The sequence below is a fragment of the Panulirus ornatus genome, chromosome 27, assembly GCF_036320965.1.
Source record: "Panulirus ornatus isolate Po-2019 chromosome 27, ASM3632096v1, whole genome shotgun sequence".
Classification (NCBI taxonomy): Eukaryota; Metazoa; Arthropoda; class Malacostraca; order Decapoda; family Palinuridae; genus Panulirus; species Panulirus ornatus.
The window spans coordinates 17,036,617-17,056,616 of NC_092250.1; the positions used below are offsets into that span (position 1 = coordinate 17,036,617).

General features: G+C 45.4%; 1 long non-coding RNA gene across 1 annotated transcript in view; it reads right to left on the reverse strand.

The window, feature by feature from the left end:
- LOC139757614 (uncharacterized) overlaps positions 1-20,000 on the reverse strand; it is a 185,609-nt gene that overhangs the window by 52,681 nt on the left and 112,928 nt on the right. Inside the window, exon 2 of the long non-coding RNA XR_011714684.1 lies at positions 8,097-8,164. This is a non-coding gene — a long non-coding RNA (uncharacterized lncRNA). The remainder of the gene's footprint in view (positions 1-8,096; positions 8,165-20,000) is intronic.

The window sequence follows — 20,000 nt, forward strand, 5'->3', positions numbered from 1 at the left end:
ACGAGTGAGCTGCGAAGAAGAAGAGATGAAGAATGAGAAATTATATATATATATATATATATATATATATATATATATATATATATATATATATATATATATATATATATATATATATATTCACAGGAAAGCAGTCTTTTGTCTTTATAGCTCTCCTTGATTCTTCATGTTCGTCCTTGATTCAAAGAATTACGAATTCGTAGAATTCGTGTGTGTGTGTGTGTGTGTGTGTGTGTGTGTGTGTGTGTGTGTGTGTGTGTGTGTGTGTGCGTGCGTGTGTGTGTGTGTGCGTGTGTGTGTGTGTGTGTGTGTGATAACTCATTTATAATAACCTACTTACACAGGACTGGAAGGGAGGTCCTACAATTGTGCCCCCCCCTCCTATCCTTCCCATTTCTTGGAGCCTCATCCAATCTCACAATTTTTCTTTCCCATTCCTTCCTTCCTTCCTTCCTTCCTTCCTTCATTCATTCATTCATTCATTCATTCATCCATTCATTCATTTATTCGTTCCTTCCTTCCTTTCTTCCTTCCTTCCTCCTTCCTTCCTTCCTTCCTTCCTTCCTTCCTCGAGGAGCTAAACTGTGGAATTCCCTCTTCCCTCCCCTCCTCCTCTCGGCTTTCCCTCGTCCTATATAACCTCCTCTCCACCTTGAAGAGGGGGGGGGGTGTCAGGTCAGGTCAGGTCAGGTCAGGTCAGGTCATGTCTGCAAGCACGGGGCGGAACCCAGAGTAATTTCCGTTGTATTACGTGTTCCTCCTTCATAATGCTCACAACTGACCCCTCTCACTCCACCTGTTCGTGATTGTGGCTTTAAACTAAGCTGATATATATATATATATATATATATATATATATATATATATATATATATATATAGAGAGAGAGAGAGAGAGAGAGAGAGAGAGAGAGAGAGAGAGAGAGAGAGCCAGGTTTGTATGTCAATATGCTGACTACCTCATTAAGCTACAAGCCAGAGTTTATTATAACCTGCTTATTAAGGTAGGGATAGAGGTGGGGGGGGTGTCATTAGCGCTTGTAGAGAGAGAGAGAGAGAGAGAGCCAGCCAGCCTATACCGTGTTTCATTTTGCAAAATGAAACAGTTGTTTAAGTACCTGCAGAGTGTGCAAATACAGGCACGTGAATGTGATGCGAATCATACGATCAATTGTGATATGAAGCGGAAACGAAAATGACCCTTAAGGTGTATATGGCATAGAGGTTATAATCACCCTTAACGACCCATCCTGTGACCTTCATCAATTGCCAGGGTTAACAATAGTTTTGGCTCGATGATCATGATGATGGTGATGGCTAGTTAGTGCCTCGGTAATCTCAGGTCAAAGGTCAGGTCACCGTTAGAGCCAAGGGTCGTCCGTCGTGCTCAAGGGGTCGTACCGTCGTACTCAAGGAATCGTACCGTCGTGCTCAAGGGGTCGTATCGTCGTGCTCAAGGCGTCGTATGGTCGTCGTGCTCAAGGGGTCGTACTGTCTTCGAACTCAAGGGTCGTACCGTCGTGCTCAAGGGGTCGTATCGTCGTGCTCAAGAGGTCGTACCGTCGTATGCTCTAAGAGTTTTAACATACAGTGAAAGATACGTCTTAAGCACTCTATTGACCCTAACCCCTACAGCTACACCAGTCGATTTTATATGTTGTATATCATATAACATATATTATAACGTAGACAGCTTCTTAACAAAGCACTATAGTTATCAGTCCAGAGAACCAGAGAAACTGTGGTTCGCTAATTACTTGGAGGTCAAGGGTCATTACCGGCCGGGGTCATTCAAGGCAGTTAGGGTCAAGGGGTCATTATCATTCCGTCACAGTATCTATACATGACTGTATCACTGTATTTCCTACATTACTGTATCCCTATCACATGTCAGTGACTAGATTACTGTATCACTGTATTTCCTACATCACTGTATCCCTCTCTCGTGCCATTTAGATTACAGTAATACACTCCGGTTTTTGTGATCCCGGCTGATTTGAATACGAATATGTAGATCAGCAGTTGAGACACTCGTTAACGGATACAAAAAGCAGAAAGTGTGTGAACGTTTAATTACAGTACAGAATAATGAATAATTTGAATCTATCAATTAATTCATGAAGAATTGCAGTAATACAGCCCGCTGTATCATACACACGTAGGATAGGTTAGGTGGAGCCCGTAAACCTGTGATTGATGTAAATGATTTTCTTACACAAGTAAACGTAAATGGTCAAAACTGCGAGTGTAAATAATGTAAAAAGATCACTTAAAACTACAGAAAGAAATGTCGTTTTTACTAAAACGTAAACAGGTTCTCAAAAAATGTAATCTGTGTTACAGGAATGTAATTCAATGTGAAATGTAATTGTATTTCGGAATTTTTTCTTAGTTTCGAATTCAATGTTGATAACAGAGGCGAATAAACATTTTCATTCCATGTTACATTTTAAACGATTTACATGTAAAACTGTAAATGATGGATCGGTATATACTATTATCCTCGTAAACCAGACATTAAATGTTTAACACTGAAAAAAAAAAATGTGTAAAAAGGTATGAAATTTACACCTTATATAGAATTATTATAATAAACGAAATGTATATACCCATTTTTAACCGATGTATACAATACGTCTCTTCGATGTATATCAACTGATTGTTATATTTCACTCTGGTGTCTCCCCTGGTGATGTGATTATTACACGAAAGTGCACTTGGGAACTTATCGTGTTTCATTTTCCCCCATGGACTCGTAGGAATATATATATATATATATATACATTGATTTACAACCCCATTAGTGACTTCTTTCCCTCCCGGTCCAGGTAAACTGCGCATTTAATAATTTCTTGATTGTAATTATACATCGCAATTATGGATATTATTCTCGCCTCCAGCAGCGTGCAGCTCTTGGTGTACCTCTCTCTCTCTCTCTCTCTCTCTCTCTCTCTCTCTCTCTCTCTCTCTCTCTCTCTCTCTCTCACTGATCACAATTCAATTCGATGCCCCTAAGTGATATACACTCGGGTCCCTCAAGGCTTTCAGCACTGACCCCTAATCATGGGTCGAGGTAGTTACTCACATAGTTTGAACTATATATATATATATATATATATATATATATATATATATATATATATATATATATATATGATATACACAGATTGTCCTCCAATAGCTTGGATTCGAGCGGCTACAACTTGAGTTAGAGGAATAGGGGATTTCTAATGACTGAGCTGAATTAGTTAGAAGTCATAGGAAGAAAGAGAATGGGATAGATGGATATGGAGTATTATTCAAATGAACAGAGGGGCTAGGATGATGGACAGAGGGGCTAGTATGATGAACAGAGGGGCTAGTATGATGAACAGAGGGGCTAGCATGATAAACAGAGGGGCTAGTATGATGAACAGAAGGGCTAGTATGATGAACAGAGGGGCTAGTATGATGAACAGAGGGGCTAGTATGATGAACAGAGGGGCTAGTATGATGGACAGTGGGGCTAGTATGATGAACAAAAGGCCTGTATGATGATCAAAAGACTTGTATGATGATCAGAAGGCTCTTATGATGAACAGAGGGGCTAGCATGATGAACATGGGGGCTAGTATGATGAACAGAAGGTTGTTATAATGAACAGATTGGCTAGTATGATGAACACAGAGTGAGTATGATGTGTGTGTGTATCTGTGTCTGTGTGTGTCTGTGTGTCTTTGTGTGTGTGTGTGTCTGTGTGTGTCTGCGTGTGTCTGTGTGTGTATGTGTGTGTCTGTGTGGGTCTGTGTGTGTGTGTGTGTGTGTGTGTGTGTGTGTGTGTGTGTGTCTGCGTGTATCTGTGTGGGTCTGTGTGTGTGTGTGTGTCTGTGTGGGTCTGTGTGTGTGTGTGTGTGTGTGTGTGTGTGTGTCTGTGTGTGTCTGTGTGTGTGTGTGTGTGTGTGTGTGTGTGTGTGTGTGTGTCTTCCTCGTGAGCATTATTGGTAACCAAGCGTGAGTAATTTTGAATTGAAAGCGTCGGCAGACTTGGGCGAATATTGCTCAATAACTCAGGGGGATTTTCGCACTTACAGGAGATATTTGGAGGGTTATAGATAATTTCCTTTTATTTTTTTTTTTTTTGAACTATGTGTAGTTGATTTATAAGAAGATATGAATACAAGTCTTTCCTTGTCTGCAGATGATGATGTGTTCGGCTATTTGTGGACGTGGGTTGTGGACACAGTGTGTGTGTGTGTGTGTGTGAGGAGAGAGAGAGAGAGAGAGAGAGAGAACTTATCTCTCACAGTTTTCGAGACCTTAGTTTCATTTATCTCATCTTCTGTGAGTTTTATCTCCGTCAATATATATATATATATATATATATATATATATATATATATATATATATATATATAAGGAAGCGTGTCTTTGTACTTACAAAGACTTGTGCCCTTGTACTCACAAAGAAAGCATGCCTTTGTACCCACAAGGAAGTGTTTTTCACCTCAACAAGAGAAATAAAAGTGGAATTCTTTGTATCTGTAATGAACTCATTGGTTGAGGAACTCGTGTGGGGCCAGTTGGGCCTCTGTGGTCAGCATTGAGTTACCACAACTGTGAATGAGTTACATGAGATCTCTTGGCTCCCCGGGGAGATTATCCTGGGTCTTGGTTGATTATCCTGGGTCTTGGTTGATTATCCTGGGTCTTGGTTGATTATCCTGGGTCTTGGTTGATTATCCTGGGTCTTGGTTGATTATCCTGGGTCTTGGTTGATTATCCTGGGTCTTGGTTAGATTATCCTGGGTCTTGGTTGATTATCCTGGGTCTTGGTTGATTATCCTGGGTCTTGGTTGATTATCCTGGGTCTTGGTTGATTATCCTGGGTCTTGGTTGATTATCCTGGGTCTTGGTTGATTATCCTGGGTCTTGGTTGATTATCCTGGGTCTTGGTTGATTATCCTGGTAGATGAAGGAAGACGAAAGCTTAACAAGACACATTTTGGGTGAAAGCTATGCTTTGATGCCCTTACATAACTAAGCTTTGTGTCCTCTTTAGAGCTAAGCTTTGTACCCTGTCATTGGTAAGCTTTGTGTCATTCTAGGGCTAAGCTTTGTATCCTGTCAAAGCTAAGCTGTGCCCTTTCTTAGCTGAGCTCTGTGTTCTTTTCAGAGCTAAGCTGTTTGCTGTTTCATAGCCAAGCTTTATTTCCTTTTAGGGCTAAGCTTTGTACCCTTTTTAAGGCTAAGTTCCTTGCCCTTTTTAGGGTTATAGCGAGAGAGAGAAAATATTGCCCTTAAAGAAGGGGATCGGAGTGACCTTCAGAGACCCTGGGAGACCTGAAAACCTGTGGCCCTAAGGACTTGACCCACCGGGATGAGGGTCGGGGGGGAGGGGGGGCTGAGGACCTGAAGAGCTGAGGCTATGAGGACCTGAGCGTCATAGGACCTGGAGACCCCTAAAGAGACCCAAGAATGTCTGGTGAGGGACGAAATATTTTAATTTTTTCCCCCCCGTGGGTCGAGGGCCAGGAATTCCCTCCTCCTTGTGACGACAAAGACATTCCTGGTCCGGTGGCCAGCGGCCAGGAACCCTCCCTTACCCTTCCCCACCTCCCGTCCATTCCTCCTCCCCCCATTCCCACAATCCAGGAAGGGGGGAGGAGGGGAGGGGTCCTGGATACCTACCATCTCCTCACTTTGGGGTGATGGACAAGGACCCAGGATCCCCCTTCCCTCCCTTCCACATTAGGGGCCGGTGACTAGCAGAAAGATGTCCCTCCCATTCTCACTTACACTCTCCTCATTCCTCTCTCTCTCTCTCTCTCTCTCTCTCTCTCTCTCTCTCTCTCTCTCTCTCTCTCTCTCTCTCTCTCCCAGAGAAAGTAAGAGACGGAAGAAGGAAACTGAAGAGAGGAGCGAAAGACATAGAAAAATGAGAGAGACGAGGGTGCGAGGCAGAGGAGAGAGAGAGAGAGGGCCAAAAGAGAGACATAAAGAGACATGCATAAGTGAGAGATAGAAGAGAGAGACACATGAGATCGTCAGAGGAGAGAGACTTCAAACAACTGGAAATTGACAGATCAACAGGTTGGGTGTTTCTCACTGTTTGTTTGTTTTGTTTTTGTTTATCCTGCAATGTCGCTGGAGTTGAGTTTCTTTCACGTTTTACTATCGACATGTTTGATGCAGTGTCTTTATATCTGTTTATTTGTCTGTCACATAGTTACATGAAATGTTTATCTGCCGAATATATGCTTGTATATCAGTGTGAACAACTGTCCGTTGTTCTTCATCGAGACTTGAGAACAGCATTTCATTTGGGAGAATTTTCAAATGATTGCCACACTCGAACTCCCGCCCCTCCACTCTTGGCTCTTCCGGTCTTCGGGGCCGGCCCTTTGCTTTTCCCTAGTCACTATTACCGCCATATGCTCGGCCCGTCAGAACCTATTGGCGTCGGCTGAAGCATATTGGAACCTGTCAAGAGCTTGTCGAAGCCCTCCTGATTTATCGAACCTCTTCGGAATCTGTCGCATCCTGTCGGACCCTGTCGCACCTTGTCGCACCCTGATAGCTATCATTGACATTGACCTGTGCAGGAGGACGTCCAGCACCACAACCCTCCCCCAACCCGCCCCTCCTCACTCCCCCAACACGAACTTGGGCCTCATGAACGTGGTTTAAAAGGTTGGAAAAGGATCACTGAAGGAGGCCTTCCATAACAGAGGGTCTAATGCACGCCCCCGGGGAGGCGCGGAGGCTCCCTCCTCCTGAAGCGACGCGTTGCGTCTGCTCCATTAAGCATGAGAGGAAATCTGCTGAGGTGGTTCCCCTCCGTGAATGTACAGTGCTTCCGCGGACATGTAGTGCCGGATGTTTTGTGACAGATCCTGGACGCTGCATTAGGTAGAAGGGCAACGGCTCTGACTCGGGTCGTAATGGAGTCATCTCGTCCCTCACTGTCGCGCGGGAGGTTCCTACAGATCGGCGGAAGGGCAGCCGAGCGACGCGCGCCGGTCATGCAAATTATCGTTCAGTCCGGCGTCGATGATCACCGGGAAGAAGATGGGGCTCCGATGTGTGACGAGGTGGACGTCTTGAAGTGGTCTTCCCTCCGTCTACTGACGGTTTGGGTCTGGACGTCCAGGTGAGGAGGAGGAGGGGGCGCTGCTGCTGCTGCTGAAGTGGCTAACGTGAGTGATATGTTTCCTCCTTCCCTTCCCTCTCTCCCTCCCTCCCTTTCCACAACAGTGGCCTGAAAAATACTCTCTCTCTCTCTCTCTCTCTCTCTCTCTCTCTCTCTCTCTCTCTCTCTCTCTCTCTCTCTCTCTCTCTCACCACCACCACCATCATCATCATCATCATCATTCTTTCTTTCTTTCTTTCGTGTGAGTTGTTCAACGCCAGCGAAGTCATCTTTCTCCTCCTCCTTCTCCTCTCCTTTTTCTTCTTCTTCTTCCCCCTCCTCCTCTTCCTCCTCCTCCTCCTCCAAGTCATTCCCCTTCCTCCCAATACACTTAAGACCTGAGAACGTCTCGAGCTTTGCTTTCTCCTTTTAGCCTGGAGACAAATGGAAGGGGGGGTCCATTTTCCTTGCACCCGTTAACGCAAGCAAAACACTCTACTGGATCCTGCGTGACCACAATAATTGCCTGCCGATATTTCCGCCACTGGGCCTTTTTTTTTTTTTTGAGACGCTGCCGATTCCCCACCCCGATTTCTCCCCCCCACTACCCGATAGTTTCCTTCCGATATTTGCCCTCTGTGCGATGAAGGAGTGCCAGTATGTTGTCATTAAGGAGTGGGTGTTACGAGCGAGCCATACGTGGAAAATGATCAGTTTCTACGGCCGACTATCTCCCTGGTAGGAACGTACAGGTCGACCATACGTATGTTGGTGTCCCATCTGTCATTGAGCCAGAGGGCGAGGTGGGAGACTAGGTTTAGAATTCTCCATTTGAAAACGACCGAGCGGAGCAGGTCATCTTCATCTCATGGCGCTAATAGATAACACCACAGCTTTGTAACTCAATTTCCCCTTGGTGAACTCAAGTGAACAGCCCACTTGTTCACCAGAACAATATAACAGATGATTAGATAACAAAAGGAACTTACTTGAGATAAACAGCCGGTCTAAGTAGTTCACGGATGGTGGGGGCTTTCCCAGGTCACCAGCGACGCTCCTGCCGATAGAGGAAGGAAAGGGTTGAATTGGCAGTTTGCTACTGGGTCTAATGACTGAATTGGCAGTTTGCTACTGGGTCTAATGACTGAACTGGCAGTTTGCTACTGGGTCTAATGACTGAACTGGCAGTGTGCTACTGGGTCTAATGACTGAACTGGCAGTTTGCTACTGGGTCTAATGACTGAACTGGCAGTTTGCTACTGGGTCTAATGACTGAGGTGGCAGTTAGCTACTGGGTCTAATGGCTGAATTGGCAGTTTGCTACTGGGTTTAATGACTGACCTGGCAGTTTGCTACTGGGTCTAATGACTGAACTGGCAGTTTGCTACTGGGTCTAATGACTGAAGTGGCAGTTTGCTACTGGGTCTAATGACTGAAGTGGCAGTTTGCTACTGGGTCTAATGGCTGAATTGGCAGTTTGCTACTGGGTTTAATGACTAACCTGGCAGTTTGCTACTGGGTCTAATGACTGAAGTGGCAGTTTGCTACTGGGTCTAATGACTGAAGTGGCAGTTTGCTACTGGGTCTAATGACTGAACTGGCAGTTTGCTACTGGGTCTAATGACTGAACTGCTCCTTCCCCTTTCATGGGGGTAAGAAAGGGGCGATGAATAATTTCTTGTTGTGTTGAGTGGACAAAGAAATTGGAAAGGGCTGGGTGGGGATGGGGGGGGGGGATTACGAGCCGGCTTTCAGAGCTGGATAGCATTGTAATCTCTCTAATTAACTCGTTACCTCGGTACGTTTCATTACGTGTCTGTTTGTGCTCGTTTCTACCCCTTGGACGATGCCTGGTGTACGAGAGAGAGAGAGAGAGAGAGAGAGAGAGAGTGTGTGTGTGTGTGTGTGTGTGTGTGTGTGTACCCTAACTCCTCAGTGAGGTAATTAACATTAACCTTGCGCAGTTTCTTGTTTGCTTCCTCTCCTTTGCATTCGTATTAACTCCGGCAAAGCAAGCGTGTTGCATCACCCCCCCCGCGCACCCCCCCAGGTCTTGCATGACGCAGCGAGGGGCCCCTCCCCCCCCCCTTCCCTTCCCCCACATTTCTCAGTACTTCCATCCGTCTCTGCTAGGATTGCTTGGTTGCTTGACTTGCTTGGTTGCTTGATTGCTTGTTTACTTGATTGCTTACTTGCTTGATTGATTGCTTACTTGCTTGCTTGATTGATTGTTTGCCTGTTTATTTGCTTGCTCGATTGCTTACTTGCTTGCTTGTTTACTTGCTTACTTGCTTGTTTGTTTGCTTGCTTACTTGATTGCTTGCTTGGCGCTCTGCCATAGCCAGCGGGGCGCATCGCCCCATCTGCCTACCATGGCCTCTCCCTCTCCCATGCCAGACAGACTATGGTAATGGAAACAATTATGGCACCATGCTCATGGCACCATGCTCATGGCACCATGCTCATGGCACCATGCACATGGCACCATGCACATGGCACCATGCTCATGGCACCATGCACATGGCACCATGCTCATGGCACCATGCACATGGCACCATGCACATGGCACCATGCTCATGGCACCATGCTCATGGCACCATGCACATGGCACCATGCTCATGGCACCATGCACATGGCACCATGCTCATGGCACCATGCTCATGGCACCATGCACATGGCACCATACACATGGCACCATGCACATGGCACCATGCTCATGGCACCATACTGGTCTGTTAAGCCACAGACGACCCTCACCCATCCTGGTTTCTTCATCCACCCATTTTATCTCCCCCCAGGTCCTTTGTCTCCCCATCAGCTGTTCTCCCCTACCCTCTCTCTCTCTCTCTCTCTCTCTCTCTCTCTCTCTCTCTCTCATGAGGGACCCCGTCGTCACCCATCACTCGATATTCTACGGATCCTACCAAAGCTTCACGAACTCCCCCCCTTCCCCCCCAACACCCATTCCACCCATTCCACCCATTCCACCCATTCCACCCATTCCACCCATTCCCACATGACGCCAAGGGGAGGGGAAGGGAGGGGAGGGGGAGGAGCTGAGTGCATGACACTGGCACCGTCTCTCACTCTCTGTTGATGACGCATGCGTCGCATGACGCAGGGTGTGCGCATGATGAACCATGTGACGCATGACATGCGGGTAAAAAAAAAAGCTCTGCGACGCATTGTATACACATGACGGTCTACGTGACGCAGGCTATACGTACGACGGTCAACGCGACGCATGGTATACGCACGACGGTCTACGTGACGCAGGGTATACGCACGACGGTCTACTCGACGCATGGTATACGCACAACGGTCTACGCGACGCATAGTATACGCATAACGGTCCACGCGACGCAGGGTATACACGTGTCGGCAACGCGTGAAGGCATGACACGCACACGCTGGTGGACGCATGACGCATGCCAAACACATCGACTCGCTGCATCACTGCCAACACCGCATGACACTGACGCATTGTCATGCAGAGACGCTGGTAGCGACACGTAACGGAGCGCCGTGAATGGGCAGTTTGAAACGACCCGTTCTTACAACATCCGAGGGTTTCGAAGCCTGGGAATGAAGAGCACCATGAATATTATACATCGTTCTTCATCATGGTTATACACTATGTCATTCACAGGTTTAACACTATGTTATTCACATGTTGTACACTGCGTCATTCACAGGTTTAACACTATGTTATTCACATGTTGTACACTGCGTCATTCACAGGTTTAACACTATGTTATTCACATGTTGTACACTGTGTCATTCATAGGTTTAACACAATGTTATTCACATGTTGTACACTGCGTCATTCACAGGTTTAACACTATGTTATTCACATGTTGTACACTGCGTCATTCATAGGTTATACACTGCTTCATTCATAGGTTATACACTGCGTCATTCATAGGTTATACACTGCTTCATTCATAGGTTATACACTGCGTCATTCACAGGTTATACACTACGTTATTCACAGGTTGTACACTGCGTCATTCATAGGTTATACACTGCGTCATTCATAGGTTACACACTGCGTCATTCACAGGTTATACACTATGTTATTCACAGGTTGTACACTGCGTCATTCACAGGTTATACACTGCGTCATTCACAGGTTATACACTGCGTCATTCATAGGTTATACACTGCGTCATTCACAGGTTATACACTATGTCATTCACAGGTTATACACTGCGTCATTCACAGGTTATACACTGCGACATTCACGGAGAGATAATTGCCTCGTTTTATTGCCTCAGAGAGTCTCGAAGAGATAAGGCAGTCTCTCAGAGAGTCTCGAGATAGATAGGGGCAATGTCTCTCACAGAGTCTTGAGATAGATAGGGCTATCTCTCACAGAGTCTTGAGATAGATAGGGCTATCTCTCACAGAGTCTCGAGATAGATAAGGCTATCTCTCACAAAGTCTCAAGATAGATAAGGCTATCTCTCACAGAGTCTCGAGATAGATAAGGCTATCTCTCACAGAGTCTCAAGATAGATAAGGCTATCTCTCACAGAGTCTCGAGATAGATAAGGCTATCTCACAGAGTCTCGAGAATGATAGGGCTATCTCTCACAGAGTCTCAAGATAGATAAGGCTATCTCTCACAGAGTCTCGAGATAGATAGGGCTATCTCTCACAGAGTCTCGAGATAGATAAGGCTATCTCTCACAGAGTCTCGAGATAGATAGGGCTATCTCTCACAGAGTCTCGAGATAGATAGGGCTATCTCTCACAGAGCCTGGAGATAGATAGGAGCTATCTCTCACAGAGTCTCGAGATAGATAGGGCTATCTCTCACAGAGTCTCGAGATAGATAGGGGCAATATCTCTCCCCAGAGTGTGGGGCAGGTCTCGACCCAGCCCCACCTCTACTTGATCCACGAAGGAAGTTTATCCTTTTCCCTCTGATCTCCTGCCACCAGCACACGAATACCACGAACGCCACGCGCGCACTAGGGGCGCACGCACGCATGCACGCATAGCACGACCCTCGGCGAATGCATGACGCGTTCGTATGCAATGCACCACACCCCCACTCCCATCCCTCCCCCAAACTTCAGAGCGCGCCGGGTGCATTAATGCGCCAGCGCTCGCCCCAAGTCCAGGGTCGGGTCATGCGTTGGTACGCATGATCCGACGACGCCATGCATGGCATTGCCAGTGTCCTCACGAACGCATGTTGTTCTCCTCCACCGTCGATGAATGCAAAGAGGATTCGTATGAGGAAAGAAGATGAAATGGCGATAACGGTAGACCTTGAGGGTGGAGGTGGACCTTGAGGGTGGAGGTGGACCTTGAGGGTGGAGGTGGACCTTGAGGGCGGAGGTGGACCTTGAGGGTGGAGGTGGCCCTTGAGGGTGCAGGTGGCCCTTGAGGGTGGAGGTGGACCTTGAGGGTGGAGGTGGACCTTGAGGGTGGAGGTGGACCTTGAGGGCGGAGGTGGACCTTGAGGGTGGAGGTGGACCTTGAGGGTGCAGGTGGCCCTTGAGGATGGAGGTGGACCTTGAGGGCGGAGGTGGACCTTGAGGGTGGAGGTGGACCTTGAGGGTGGAGGTGGACCTTGAGGGCGGAGGATGTGGTTGTTCAAGACCTACAGTGTCCTTTTGGGTTCTAAAAGGTCTTCCTTGAACTTTACAGGGTCTTCCTTGAACTCTACAGGGTCTTCCTTGAACTGCACAAGGTCTTCCTTCAACTCTACAAGGTCTTCCTTCAACTCTACAAGGTCTTCCTTCAACTCTACAAGGTCTTCCTTCAACTCTACAAGGTCTTCCGAGCTCTAAGAAGGATATGTTGAGCTCCAAAATATCTTTGGAGCTTCCATAGTTTATAGAAAAAAAATTTTGGTTGAACAGAAGACCTGCCGACCATTCCCAAGCTGTACATATGGAACGCTTAAGCTTTTCAAGAGCTTCGGAAATGCACAGTTAAGCTCTAAGCTTTTATAAATAAGGTGTTCCGAGTCCTGCAAGATCCCGTAAGCTTTAAAGGTCGTCTAAGCTTTATAGATCGTCTAAGCTTTATAGATAGTCTAAGCTTTATAGATCGTCTAAGCTTTGTAGATCGTCTAGGCTTTATCCCTGGGGATAGGGGAGAAAGAATACTTCCCACATACTCCCTGCGTGTCGTAGAAGGCGACTAAAAGGGAAGGGAGCGGGGGGCTGGAAATCCTCCCCCTCTCGTTTTGATTTTCAAAAGAAGGAACAGAGAAGGGGGCCAAATGAGGATATTCCCTCAAAAGCCCAGTCCTCTGTTCTTAACGCTACCTCGCTTATGCGGGAGATGGCGAATAGTATGAAAGAAAAAAAGAAATATATATTGGAAAGGATCACAATTTTGCGCGTGATCAAGATATTCCTATGAGTCCACGGGAAAATGAAACACGAAAAGTTCCCAAGTGCACTTTCGTGTAATAATCACATCACATCACATCTCTTGTGTCTCCCCTGATGATGTGATTATTACACGAAAGTGCACTTGGGAACTTATCGTGTTTCATTTTCCACGTGGACTCATAGGAATATATATATATATATATATATATATATATATATATATATATATATATATATATATATATACTTAATAACATCAGAAATGAAAATGTTGATACTAGCTTCATCATTGTGACAGAGCTGAAGGAACCTGCGATTTATATAGAAATGGCGTCATATGATTGAGTTCCTCCCCCCCCCCCCCCCGGCATATAAATGTGCGATTTTAGAAACGATTTTAAGACTGGGATGTGTGAAATGGTTCAGTTATATAAGTGGTGTTGCCTCTCTCTCTCTCTCTCTCTCTCTCTCTCTCTCTCTCTCTCTCTCTCTCTCTCTCTCTCTCTCTCTCTCTCTCTCTCTCCTCGCCGTCAAATTTCACTCCCTCTCCCCACACAATTTGATAAAGTGTTCATGATCGCAAAATTTTACTCTGTTTTTTCCTTCGTCTCGTCGCGAATTTAGTATCATTATTATCTTTTTTTTTTTTATCTTTTAACCCCAAAGATTCTTGTTATAGATTCATGCCAGGGCGTGTCGTATTCCCTGTAGGATTTCTCTCTCTCTCTCTCTCTCTCTCTCTCTCTCTCTCTCTCTCTCTCTCTCTCTCTCTCTCTCTCTTTAACTTCGTTCTGGCGCGTAATTAACACCGCTCTCCGACTTTCGAATGACAATGGGGAATCTTTACCACCTTACAGAGAGAGAGAGAGAGAGAGAGAGAGAGAGAGAGAGAGAGAGAGAGAGAGGCACACAGGAGAATAATATATAGACTTTCACAAACCCATTTTGATTCCAATCGTATTTGACGTCGTGTGAAAGATGCAAGTTAACAATATCCCCCCTCTCTTCCCCCCCCCCCTCCCACTAACGACATTACTACGTAGTTAGAGCACAAGAGAAAGAGAGAGAGACCAGGATTAAGAAGAAATTAGCGAGAAAAGAAAACTAGTTCGTAGGTCCGGGTTAGACGTATAGCGAAGGGTTTAACATGACGCCTTTCGGGACGCCAGCCATTCCTCTCCTCGGTCGTGTTTACAAACATCACGTACTCAGCCTCACGGGGTTCTTGCCTCACCTCCGGGCTAGTTCCGGGGGTCTGGCGGCGCAGCAAAACACACCTTTACGGTAATATCAATTTTCTCTTCCCCCTCCCCCGGCCATAAGTTAGCCATAAAGATATAGAAAGATTATATTACTTTTGCGCCACACGATGGAGTAAACGCGTGAATATATACAAGTTGGATAAATCAAGGAGAAACGTGAAGGTCTTGTGGTCATAAGTTCGGCGTTGTTTTGAGTCGACGTGCGTTCGAGATGGCGTTAAAGGTTTTAGAAAATACGTAATTTATATGTATAAATTTTTATTTTCTATTTGACTTCATCCGCTAACTGTTAAATAAATTACAGCGATTCACATAACTCCTCAGTAAACCTATCCTTCTTTTTTTCCCCAAGTATTATGAGTCTTTTCATGTTATGAAATGCAAATTAGCTCGCTTTCTTTTCAAGTCTGTTTACTTGCACGGAATGGACGTCATGAAGCTGTTTTTGTTCTTTGGTTTTGTTTTTGTTCCATTTACATTTTGTTTGTTATCTTCTTGTCTTCACCGACTCAGCAAATATTGGTCGTTGTGTTTGCTTATTATCACGTGCTTTTGCAAGTGTTTGTTTCTGTAAGTATTTCATTATCCCTAAGATTGTATGAGTTGTGTGTGTGTGTGTGTGTGTGTGTGTGTGTGTGTGTGTCTAAGTGTGTGTGTGTGTGTGTGTGTGTGTGTGTGTGTGTGTGTGTGTTGTCTGTTGTCAACAAAAGTCACTTTCTCTTCTTCATATATAAAAAAAAGTCATTTCCTATATAGAAAAATATTATATTAAAAAAGCCTACAAATTTCTGGGGTTGTTTTCCCTTCATTGAAATCATCTATTTTTTTCCTCGTCGAGTTTTAATTAAAAAAAATTTCTTTATTAGTCTTCAATAAAACATTTGAGTCAGCAAGTTATAACCTTATGGTTGGTCTATGGTAATTTCCTCATGGTAGGGTGCGTTAGGGAAGGACTATGGTAGCTACATCATGGTAGAGTGCGTTAGGGAAGGACTATGGTAGCTACATCATGGTAGAGTGCGTTAGGGAAGGACTATGGTAGCTACATCATGGTAGAGTGCGTTAGGGAAGGACTATGGTAGCTACATCATGGTAGGGTGCGTTAGGGAAGGACTATGGTAGCTACATCATGGTAGGGTGCGTTGGAGAATGCACTCAGAAACGCATTTATGTAGACACACTCTCGAGAACACACTCAGGTTGATGCACGCACCCACAACACACCCATATACACTCACATTGACCTCATCAACCTAAGATTTGACCTTATGACCCCATGACCCTGAACTTTTTGACCTCACTCCCTGTAAACAGACAGACAGACAGAAAAAGCAAAACGAATAGACAGATACACAGACACACAGACAAATAGATGAGGACAGACAGACAGACAGACAGAAAAAAGCAAAACGAATAGACAAATACACAGACAGACAGACTAACAGATGAGGACAGACAGACAGACAAACAGAAAAAGGAAAACGAATAGACAGATGCAGAGACAGACAAATAGATGAGGACAGACAGACAGACAGACAGAAAAAGGAAAACGAATAGACAGATACACAGACACACAGACTAACAGATAAGGACAGACAGACAGACAGACAGACAAATAGACACCCCAGACCAACAGACAGACAAATAGACACCCCAGACCAACAGACAGACAAATAGACACCCCAGACCAACAGACAGACGAAATAGACACCCCCAGACCAACAGACAGACAGACAGACTCGCTAATGAACCAGGATCAACTACGCCAAATACAAGCAGTGGTGTAAAAACCCACAAAGCGGTTGCTTGCAGTTAACGCCGGGCCAATACACACTCGTCCGCCACAGAGCAAGGCGTCCAGGGTCGTCAAATGGACTGGAAGGCATTAAACTGCTCCAAGTAAGGAGACCGGGCGACTGGAGGCCGAAAGCCAAGGTGTAATTTGTAACGAATCCGGCCTTAATGAGTATTGGAGGATGGCGAAATGTGGAACTTCCCCCCCACCCTCGTAAATGGCGTTTCCAGAGGTCGGCTGAAATGATATCTCTAGACCGAAGGTTCAAAGGCACGGTGTATGTAATGGGCCAAACCGGCCTTGCTGAAGTGTGTGTTGTGTGGCGGAATGTGTCAACCTCTCTCTCTCTCTCGCCTGAGTTTCCAGATGTTGCGAGACAAAGTGATGACCGAAGGCTCACAGCCAGGTCGTAAATAATGGCAAAACCGACCTTACTGGGTATTGGAAGATAGCGAAACTTGCAACTCCTTTCCGTCAGACAAGTTTCTGAGGTGGGAGGCCAACTTAAATGACATATTTCTTTTTTTTCTATTGTTCTTTTATGATAGCTGGAACGGTATGTTTAGGATTCGAACCCAGGCATGCTCGTGGTGTGAATTCCTAATCACCTACGCTAACCACGATACAGCATTAGACTTGAGGGGTTTAAAGCCAGTGTTTAGATTATCAAAAAAAAGGCCTTATCCAAAAAGGCCTTATTTAAAAAAGCCCTTATCAAAAAAGGCCTTATGAAAAAAGGCGTTATTAGAAACGGTCTTATCAAAAAAGGCATTATTAAAAAAGGCCTTATCAATAAAGGCCTTATAAAAGAGGCATTGTTAAAAAAAGGCCTTATAAAAAGGCCGTATCAAAAAAGGCCTTTTGTTTTAGTATTGAAATATGGCAGTATGTGGACCTCTCGCCAAATGCCTTTGCCAAAAGAGTAGGACGATTTGGGGAAATTAACTTCTATATCTAAATTACTTCTATATCTAAATCTAATATTATGTTAGTAATTGGTTGTGTGATAAAGTGGGTGTCGAAACCATCTTCCTGTATACTGGGTCTCGAACCAGCGTTCTCTGTAGTGAGTGTCGACCCAGTCATATCCTCAGGGCCCCTCTAACGATCCCAAAGACCCATTTTGGGATAAGATCCCGTGAGTGGGATCCTTTGGGGATAGGATGAGTGGGACGGTGGTACATCCTGCGGGGTTATGAACCCTGGGACCTTGGGTTGTTAGTGGACTATGAACACGATCGACTGTGCTCTTCTAAGAGCGAAGGAATGCGTTCCAATATAGAATTTGAAGACGAATATGCGTTCAACTTTGGAAAGAGACATGGTGAAGGGGGGGAGGGGTTGTTTGGTCTGGTACAGATAATGCTATACGAGGGGGGTGCGATGGGTGACGTGGCTGTGTGAATTTTGAATGTGGTGAGCCACATCCAAACGGTGTTACATCCATGTTGATGGATGATGGAGGTACACACAAGTGCTGCAGGGGATAAAGAGGACATAGAGGGATAGATCATTCACTCTCTTTCTCTTTCTCTCTCTCTCTCTCTCTCTCTCTCTCTCTCTCTCTATATATATATATATATATATATATATATATATATATATATATATATATATATATATATATATACAGGAAACAGGTTTGATCTTATCTCTAATTTTTCGTCCAAGATTTTCGAGACGTGTGCTGTACAATGTGGTCAGTAAACAACCCCCCCCCCTTGTGGGCCTGGCCCCCCCCTTGTGGGCCTGGCCCCCCCCCTTGTGGGCCTGGCCCCCCCCCTTGTGGGCCTGGCCCCCCCCCTTGTGGGCCTGCGGCCCCCCCCCCCTCATCCTCTGCGAGATATAAACCTTAATTCGTAATCGCTCTCTGACATCGGCCCTCCCCAACCCCTCCACCCCAACACCCCTCCACCCCAACACCCCTCCACCCCAACACCCCTACCAAAAATGACTCTCCTTGTTAAGGCTTTTTCATGACGGTGGAGAAGCGTGGAATTATACCATGGTGATGGTGGTGATGGTGATGGTGGTGGTGGAGAAGAAGGAGGAAGGAGGAGGAGGCATTGGTGTTTGGGTGGGTGGGATGGTGAGTCTTCTACATCAGACAGAAGAGACGATCCAGATATAAAAAAAGAAAGTATCAGATGAGAACATTGGAAAGAATAGATAGATCGCTTTCCCAGACAGAGAGAGAGAGAGAGAGAGAGAGAGAGAGAGAGAGAGAGAGAGAGAGAGAGAGAGAGAGAGAGAGATGGATAGATAGATAGAATAGATAGATAGATAGATATTTAATGACAGTAAGACCAGGAATGAAGACGATTCATATGGGAGACGTATGGTGGATGACACATAGATAACTGAATCATTTGTGTGGGAACGTGATTTGGAAGAGAAGGGTCACTTGGCCCCGATGTAGCTACCTTTTATGTCAACTTCTGTGAACTATACAGTGAAGTAAGAACAATAGATACCTCCAGCTTGAGCCATGGAGGGATGGCTAGACGAGCGAGAGATATGGTTTGACAAAAGGTGTCAGTAAGCGAAAGAGGATTGATGTAGGAGGAAAGGAAACCGTGGGATGAGTGTTGTAGACAAGGCAAGAGAGAGTGAGAATCAAAAAACCTTTCCATGAATTAACAGGAGTTAATGGTTCATTGTGGAGTAGATAGCAAGATTAAGGGATTCAGAGAGGTGTGATGAATAAAGATACGTGCAGAGAAGAATGACAGATTCAAGTGTTTTCAGAGGATAAGATACGATAGCCCAAGGACCAGTGAGGTGGGACGAGGGAAGGAGGTTTTGGAAAGCATCAAAATATCAAGAAAAAACATAAACAAAATACTACAGAGTGTTGTCCCCATATCATCCTCATGGTCCTAATTGTACCATACAAGACTCATGGTCCTAATTGTACCATACAAGACTCATGGTCCTAATTGTACCATACAAGACTCATGGTCCTAATTGTACCATACAAGACTCATGGTCCTAATTGTACCATACAAGACTCATGATCTTGATACACTTTCTCCCTTGTTTGCTGAAGCAGTGTGTGTGTGTGTGTGTGTGTGTGTGTGTGTGTGTGTGTGTAGAAACACTTAAGAACCATGAGGATGGTAAAGTGCTAAGGTATATTGGAGGAGAGTCCATGCCAGACAGGTCTTCATGAAGGGGTAGTGGGAAGTTTTACCCCCCAGAGCCACGGACTGGCGCCTCTGACGAGAGTGTGTCTCTCTCTTTGCCAAATGTATCGTACAGAAGATGATCATGGCTCGTCAGTGAGACACACACACACACACACACACACACACACACACACACACACACACACACACACACACACACACACTGACACATACTTCTTAAAGTGTTCACCGATAGATAAGGTTCGTCTAGAATTGATGGTCATTCGCATCCAATAGATTCTTCTGTTGGATCCCAAGTCTTTGAATTGGGGGGTTTGGGGTTGGGATGGTT